Below are 7,633 nucleotides of genomic sequence, written 5' to 3'. Positions count from 1 at the left end.
AAAAAGGCCAGATTGAATGCAAACAGTGATCAAAGGAGTGCCCGCCAACATGAGACAATGTGTATTTTTAGACAGAGAGTGAGTCAGTCCCTGATGATTCACAGGCTTGGCTGGGCTTGCAGGGCAGCCCCAGGCCACCGAGGGCAGGGCAGGAGATCAGCCCCGCCAGGGGACAGGCAGGCCGCGAAGGAGGCGAGGGCCACGCGGGGTGGGGGCCTCTCCTTAGTCTCCATTGTTCTGCCAAGGGTTGGGCACTTACTGTCTTGTCTGGAAGATGTGTTTTTGAATAAATGCTTGAAAATAGCTCAGAGGAACAGGACTAGAAAATGATGTTAGCTGGGGACACCTGGGTGACAGTGGTTGAGCGTCTGCCTTCGGCTCGGGTCGTGATCCCAGGGTCCTGGGATCGAGTCCCTCATCGGATCCCCACGGGGAGCGTGCTTCTCCCTCTGCTTATGCCTGTGCCTCTCTCTCTGTCTCTTATGACTAAATAAATAAAATCTTTAAAAAAGACAGAAAATAAATGATGTTAGTAGCAGCTTCCTTGCACTTTATAACCGTCTCTGCTGGGCTGGACACCGAGCTGGGTGCTGGAGGGATGGTGGAGAACAGCAGTGACCAAGCCTTAACCTTGAAGCAGGTGTAGACATGCTTTCTCCACAAGTGGCGAGGTAATAAATGCTTCAGGCTCTTTGAACCATATGGTCTCTATACTAATGACTCAACTCTGCTGGTGCAACAGAAAAGCAGTGCTGGGCATTCTGGAAATGGGTGGGCGTGATCATGTTCCAATAAAACTTTACTTATAAAAACAGGAAGCGGGCCAGGTTTGTCCTGCAGGCCGTCGCTCTCTGACCCCTGTTCTCAGAAATGCCTGCCCACCCCCGACGCGCACACCCTCCCCTGACCCCTCTCATCTGCCCTCTGCTGCGTGACTCACGGACCCTCTCCCTGACCATGATGCTTCTGAAACCGGCTCCTCCCATGTGGCTTGCTAATTCCGCAGGTAAAAACTGCTCTAACAGTCGACTTCCAATGGGAGAGTGTTTTTATTTGGCTTCATGAGCCCCCTGCACAAAGGGCTTTATGGACCATATCGGACTATGGCCGATGGCAGCAGCATCCCCACATCACTGTCCAGCATAGTGCTTGGGGCACAATAGCGGGTGGACAAGCATTTGCAGAACGGATGCCCCAAGGCCATGCCCAGCCCTATTTTCTACATTCCAGTTGGAAGCTGGCAAAACTGGGGCACCTGGGTGGCTCACTCAGTTAAGCACCTGCCTTCGGCTCAGGTCATGATCCCAGGGTCCTGGGTTCAAGCCCTGCATTGGGCTCCCTGCCCCGTGGAGAGTCTGCTTCTCTCTGCCCCTCTACTTGCTCATGCTTTCTTTCTCTCTCCCATAAATAAAATCTTAAAAAAAAAAAAAAAAACTGGCAAAACTAAAAGGTGGGTTGGGATAGACTCATTCCCCCTCTGGTCGTCTTCTCTTTCCCCCAGGGGGTCTTGTGGCCCCCAATGTTTCCTCTCCATCCTGTGTTCACACTACAAGAGTCCTGACCCAGAACCCCAGCCCCTCACGCTGAGCCTCAGCTACCTCATCTGTGAAATGGACAGGGTGAAGGCCTGCCCCTCTTCCTGAGCTCGCTCAGAGGTGCACGCGAATCACTGTGTCGCTTGGTCTCTAAGATGCACAGTGAGCTGTCCCAGGTGTGCCTCTCAGCCCTTCCAAAAGGTGAAGTTAGCTCTACCTGTATAGACCAGGGACTCGGGGCACTGAGGAGCTGCTCTGAGGTCACAGCCAGCCAGTGGAGGAGCAGGGCTTGGACCCGGCCCCTTTGGGCCTCCCCTAACCCTTAGCCACCCTCCATGAGTCAGCGATATGTGACCGGCCACCCATGTGGCTCCTTTTGCTGGCACCTGCTTCTCTACCAACCAGCAGCTGCCCCCAACCCTCGTCGCCACCTATTCAGGGGCCAGGACAGGGAACAAGTTTCCAGGCCACCTTGTAGTGTTTCCAGACGGAGACAGCAGCGTGGTTGAGCAGTCCAGCGGAACACCGTCCCCTCTAGGGGTTCCAGATGCCTGGGCTCTGTGGGGAGGAGCTGCAGAATTGGCATCCATGGAGCTGGGTTTGAATCCCACGTCTGAGGACACAGCTAGCCCTGTGACCTTGGAAAGGGATTGAATTCTTCTAAGCCTGTTTTCTCATCTGCATAATAGGAATGGTAAATCATACACAGTTGGTTCTTGTTATTCACAGTATTTATATTCTATAAACTTACTGCAAATGCTGGATTAGCAAATTCTGAGCCATTGCTCTTAGGGGTTACACAGGGTTAGGTTCCTCTGAGCCACTGGTTGCATTTTTGTCCGCGGATCAACATGTAACCCGGTTTTCTGTGCAGTCCTGTTTAGAGACAGCTTATTCACCTCATTTACTACACATTGTTGATCGATGAACATGGAACTCTGAGCCGACGTAACTTGCGTCTGAACGAAACTTACCTAGCAAGTATTTCTCTCCGCGAAGCTCACCCCAACACTTTGGTGTTTTTCAGCACTTTGGTGCCACATCTAGGGACCATTTAAAATACTGAAATCACCAATAAAAAAAAGCCCACACACCAAAATTCAAAACCCATGGTGCCAAACAGACCTCAACAACGACATTTGTTTACGGTGTAGGAGCCAAAATGAGAAGGCAGCGTGTGGCTTTGTTCAACTTCAGCTGGCAATGCGCACAGGGGTGACTCAGATTTCCTGCCGTTCTGCACATGCCTGTGAATGACCGCAGAAGCACCATGAGTATTGATTCTGGGGTTGCAAATAAATCCTCACGAGCAGGCAATTTTACAGATGCAGAATCTGCTACTAAATAATGAGGACCGGATGTGCGAGTGTGTGCGCGCACGCGCGCGTGTGTGTGTTCATACATGTCCGTAAACCCGAGGGTAGGTTCTTCAAATAAATATGCATAGGTGGGTGCGTGTATGTTTAAACTCCCTCCCTCTGAGAAAGAGGACCCGTAGCCCTGCTGCACTCAGCCACTGGTCAGAGCAGCCTGTGGAAACCTGCCCTGTTCTTTCTGCATCTCTAAACCCGTAACATTATTGAGAGCTTGCTCTGTGCCAATCTAAACTAAGCCCTTCCCAGGCCTCATCTCCTTTAATCCTCAAATGGTCCCATTAGTGTTTGGTACTATTATTTATCACCACGATAATCCTATGACAGGTGCAGAGAGGTTAAGCAAATTCCCTGTGGTCACACAGCCAGCCAGGGAGTGCAAACCTAGACATCTGGACAGCATGCACAAGGCCCCTTGCACAAGGCCTGGCCTGCCATGGTAGTCATCACAGCTGCCATGCTCTCACTGGGGGGTGGGACTGAAGCCTTTCTACGTGCCAAGCGCACCACGCTATGGGAGATGAATACATTATTATCCTCAAGAACAAAATTTCAGTATCCTAAGCTCGAGGGCCATGTTTAGCAGCAAAATCACCAACAAAACCCCACAAAAATGCGAAAAGCATGGCACTAAATGAGACCACAGAAAGGACCTTTGCTTATGCTATGAGAGCCGTAACGAGAAGTCAGAGTGTTCCCTCAGCTGGGAATACGTGTGTCTGATGACTCAAATGTCATTCGGCTCCGTGCATGGCCAAGAAAGCCTGAGAGTACTCTATTGAGTTGGGGGTGACAAATAAATTTTAGCATGTAGGTAAATTTGCAAACGCCGAATCTCTGAGTATTGAGGCTCGGTGCAGACCCGGGGATTTGTATTTCTTGAATATATTACAGTTCATTGCAGTCACTGTTTGTTTTCATGGTCGAAAGTTCAATTTTTATTCTTCTCGTCTTTGATGGCTTTCTCACTTTCTTAAACAAGATTTTATTTGTTGATTTGAGAGAGAGAACGAGTACAATGAGCAGTGGGGAGGAGCAGACGTAGAGGGACAAGCAGACTCCCCAGCCGAGGAGGGAGCTTGATATAGGGCTCGATACCAGGACCCAGGGATCATGACCTGAGCTGAAGGCAGACGCTTAACCAACTGAACCACCCAGGCTCCCCACTTTCTCCCTTTTTGATACAAGATACCCTAAGCTCATCTGGAGTCCACCATTTCTCCAAAGAGAAACCCTCAGTTCAGAAGAGATGGGAATTAGAAACCAAGACCTGAATAGTAGGTGTGCTCATTGCCGCTAGTGTGTCTGTTTTCTTTCAGTGTTTACACTGTGTCTCCCTAAGCAGTCAATGGGCTATTGGCGATTGTTTCTGGGTGAAGTAGGAATCTCACTTTGTTTCATTTCCAAAGTGGCTAATTGCAGGCAGCCCCAGTGGCTCAGCAGTTTAGCGCTGTCTTTGGCCCGGGGTGTGATCCTGGGGACCCGGGATCCAGTCCCATGTTGGGCTCCCTGCGTGGAGCCTGCTTCTCCCTCTGCCTGTGTCTCTGCCTCTCTCTCTCTCTCTCTGTGTGTCTCTCATGAATAAATAAATAAAATCTTAAAAAAAAAAAAAAAAGCCAAAGTAGCTAATTGCATGTTCAATCCTTTGCTGACTACGTGGAGAGGTCACCCTACTGCAGACTAAATTCTTCTGAGGACCCAAGTCTCTTTCTAGACTCTGTTCTAGTCCATGGATCTGTCGATTTATGTTGTCAGAGTGACTGCCCACTCTCTGTCATATGGTCTCTAAATTCCTCCCTGGACCATGGAATCAGGGTGCTAGACCCACACTGTCAGAGTCTAGTTCCAATGAAATCATGCTCCCAAGCCATTCAGATGATGTGATCAGGTAATACTTCTGTCCAGACGCTATTTTCTAGACCAAAGAAGGAAAGATGTTGAAGGCAAGTTCCCCAGGCCGTTGGGGATGACTCGCTATGGGGTTGGAGCTGAGTTGTGATGACTGGATAGAATTTTCTGGGCAAAAAAGGAGAGAGGGCAGTTGGAACAAGTATGTGTCAAAGCGAGGAGGCATCAGGCGATGGAGTCTGGGGCCAAGTCCCTAGAGTTGCAACAGGGGTGCGGATGAGGGGGTGTCCCCAGTGCCAGGTACCAGGAGGCCAGCAGAGTGGCCTCATGGGTCTGGTGTGATGAGACGAATCCAGGCCTGGCAAGCAGCTGCCAAGAGGGGCAGCAAAGGTCTGACAGGTGCCCCTCCTTTCCCAAAAGTCCCTCTGGGCTCTGAGGTTCGGAGCCAAGGCCAACTCTGCAGTGTCTGAGGGCATCTCCCTCCCCTCCCGGCCCTGGGGTGGGTTAGGCAGCCCTCCACCCTGTGGCCTAAGGGCCTCCTCTCCCCACCTTCCCCCCTAAGGCCTCCCTGTGCTTCCAGGGAGGTACAGGCCCGAAGAAAACCATGTGCCCACTGCAAGGACTGCCTCCCAGCTCACACTTCCTCCTCACTCCTTGGCAGCGCCCTTGATGTGTGTCCTGGGCTGGGGTCACAGGATCGTCCCTGGGAGCTGGGGGATGTAACTCCAGACCATTCGGGCACTGGGGGAGCACCCAGGAGGAACCTGCAACCCCGGCCCCCTTCCAACCTACCCGGAGGTGCCCTGGGCAGGGATAGGACCTCAGCCCGGGGACTGGCCCAGGACCCTTTGGGAGACAAGACTGGCCTCAGGCCCCTGAGGCGGAGTGGACCAGAGGTGTGGGCTCCTGGGCCCCCATCCCACAGCTGTTTCCAGAGACCCAGGGGGGACAGAGAGGGCTGCTAGGGCCCTGCCTGGCTGCAGGGCCCCCGTGACTCACCGAGCTGGCTCAGCGGAGGAAATCCCAGCCCCTCCCACTCCGGCAGCCTGGGAGCAGGGGCCCCTCCCCTCTGGGGGACCTGGGATCCCCCAGACCCAGCTGCACTCTGAGCTGCGTCCTGCCGGCTTTGTGACCTCAGTAGGCAAGCCCCCTCACCCCTCTGGGTCTCTCTCAGCCTCGTAAGATGAGGGGGTTATCTGGCAGGCCGGGCATGCAGCCCACCTTCTGAACACGGTCAGGGGGTCTCCACCCTGCCCTCCTGCCCCTTCTTCTTGGCGGACATGAAGGACCCTGGGCTGCTTGAAGGACCGGCATGGAGACAGGACACCTGCATCCAACCAAGAGACACCCACCCTTCCTGCCTCCCAGGGTTCCCTGGCGGGGGGGCGGGGGAAGCACACCTCCCCACCCACCCCCACCACCACCTCTTCCTTTGAGCCCGCAGACCCGAGGGCCCCTGGACACGTCTCTTCCCCTCCCGGCCTCAGGCCGCTCACTTCTAGGGACAGAGTTGGACCTGGTGACCTTGAAGGTCCTTCTGAGCCTAAAGATTTTATTCAGATGTAATTCATGTGCCATACACGTTGGCCTTTTATAGTAACCCCCACTGGCTCTTAGTAGGCTGGCAGACGTGCGACCGTCGCTACCGCCACTGCTCGAACCCTTGCAGCATCTCAGCATCTCGGAGAAACGAGCAAAGTGCTGGGTCCCGGGTAACTCCCCGCCTCCCCCTGCCCGGCCCGGGACAGCCAACCCGTTTGGACATCCGCACGAAGAGAACCAGGGAATACGCGGCCTCTGCTGTCTGGCTCCTTCGATTGAACGTAAGGTTTTCAGGATCCATCCAGCCGCAGCAGGCGTCCGGACTCCACGCTGCTTCCGTGGCTCAGTAACAGTCCACGTGTGGATAGGCCGTCGTGTCCCTCCGCTCAGCTGTTGCTGGACACCTGACTTTGTTTCCCCTTTTTGGCTCCTATGAATACAGGCTGCAGGAACATTCCCGTATGAGTTTTTGTGCGGATGTTAGGTTTTCTCAGGTATACATCGCCGGGAGTGGGATTGTGAGGTCACAGAGCAACTGTAGGTGTTGCTTTTGGAGGAGCCGCCAGACCGTGTTCCACACGTCTCTTGGCGGGGAGAGAAAAGCAAAGAGCAGAAAGCAGCCCCACCACCCCGCCCGGTTCTCCAACCCCAGGGGACGGGTCAGGCCTGTTGGTGCCTTGTCCCACCTCTGGGTCCTGTAGGACTCCTACATCAGGAGGAGATCAATGTGAAGAGATGAGGATTCCAGAAAGTTCCATGTCTATCCCCTGCATCCTTGCGATCGTCCGCCAGGCGGGCATGCTTACCTTATTATGGCCACTCTTTTGGATCAAAACGTTAGGCTCTGAGAGGTGACAAAGCTTGCTGGATATCAAACTACCACGTAGTGGCTGAGCTGGGATTTGAACTCAGGAGGTCTGACTCCAGGGCCTGCGCTCAGATTCTGCAGGACTGGAGTCTCATGTCTCTGAGCTCATGGGGGTCGAGGTGCCGAGCCGCCCTCTGGCACGTCAGGGTAAGGGGTCCTCATCTGCTCAGAGAGCCCGCAGGAGTGGAGGTTCAACGTGGATGACTCGGGCCATGGGGGAGAAAGGGCGGGGAGGGGGCCTGCTGCCAATGGTCCCGAGCTGGTTACCCAAACAGCGGTGCTCCTTGCCCCCCTCGGCTGCCCTGCTCGCCTCCCCGCCAACCCTGGGGTGGGGTGGGGGTCTGTCATCAGCTAGAGGGCCTGGGAGGAGGGGAGGTGGCCAGGTGGCCTCACCGTGGCTGCCCCAGCAGAGACGTCCCCCATCCTGCTTTATGGATGTGCCACGTGCCAGCGCAGGGAGGCTGCTG

General features: G+C 54.1%; 1 long non-coding RNA gene across 1 annotated transcript; it reads right to left on the bottom strand.

The window, feature by feature from the left end:
- Positions 1–926: 926 nt before the first annotated feature.
- LOC140638471 (uncharacterized) lies at positions 927–5,884 on the bottom strand. The gene is made up of 4 exons (XR_012035502.1): positions 5,756–5,884; positions 2,661–2,782; positions 2,510–2,578; positions 927–2,411 (listed from the first exon to the last, which is right to left on the bottom strand). It is a non-coding gene; the product is annotated as an uncharacterized lncRNA (long non-coding RNA).
- Positions 5,885–7,633: the final 1,749 nt, after the last annotated feature.

This window comes from Canis lupus, chromosome 8 (genome assembly GCF_048164855.1).
Source record: "Canis lupus baileyi chromosome 8, mCanLup2.hap1, whole genome shotgun sequence".
Classification (NCBI taxonomy): domain Eukaryota; kingdom Metazoa; phylum Chordata; class Mammalia; order Carnivora; family Canidae; genus Canis; species Canis lupus.
This window is presented reverse-complemented; position numbering and strand designations above follow the sequence as displayed.